At 46.4% G+C, this 537-nt stretch overlaps 1 non-coding gene across 1 annotated transcript; it reads left to right on the top strand.

Annotated features, from left to right (window-relative positions):
- The first annotated feature begins 57 nt into the window (after nucleotides 1–57).
- On the top strand, nucleotides 58–129 carry trnam-cau. Its single transcript has one exon. It is a non-coding gene; the product is annotated as a tRNA-Met (tRNA).
- The last annotated feature ends 408 nt before the right edge of the window (nucleotides 130–537 follow it).

Raw genomic sequence — 537 nt, 5'->3', positions numbered from 1 at the left:
CTTGAAGGTACATGCCACACGCCAAATGAAAAGCCTAAAAAGCACACCGTGTTGCTAAGCAGAGTGGCGCAGCGGGAGCGTGCTGGGCCCATAACCCAGAGGTCGATGGATCGAAACCATCCTCTGCTATTCCTTACAAGTACGATTTGCGGGAATGTCAGCTGTTTGTAGGAAGTTTTTCATATTGGGACACAGGTGAGGTGACACACTTGTCAAGGTCTCAGCAGTTTTCTCCAGTTCACCGTTGGTCTTCTCTCAGTTGGGACGAAACTGGGGTCGTTGAAACTTATTACTTCCAATTTTTTTTTACCAAGACCTGCAGTAATTGCACACACTGTTTCAGACATGAATATCAAGAGGATAATCATGTTGGAGACAGCATCACGGCATAGACACATTTGACCATTATTAGAATAGATATCACTGATTGTTAATAACCTCAGAGAGATGCAAGCGACAGAGCGTCGCCGTGGATTCGATGGGCTGAACGGCTTCTTTCTGCACGGGAATGTCCCCTTGGGTTTATGACGTCACTCT

This window comes from Rhincodon typus, unplaced genomic scaffold (assembly GCF_021869965.1).
Source record: "Rhincodon typus isolate 14 unplaced genomic scaffold, sRhiTyp1.1 hic_rhity00015788, whole genome shotgun sequence".
Taxonomy (NCBI): domain Eukaryota; kingdom Metazoa; phylum Chordata; class Chondrichthyes; order Orectolobiformes; family Rhincodontidae; genus Rhincodon; species Rhincodon typus.
The sequence above is the reverse complement of the archived record's forward strand: the minus strand, read 5'-3'. Positions and strand labels throughout refer to the sequence as shown.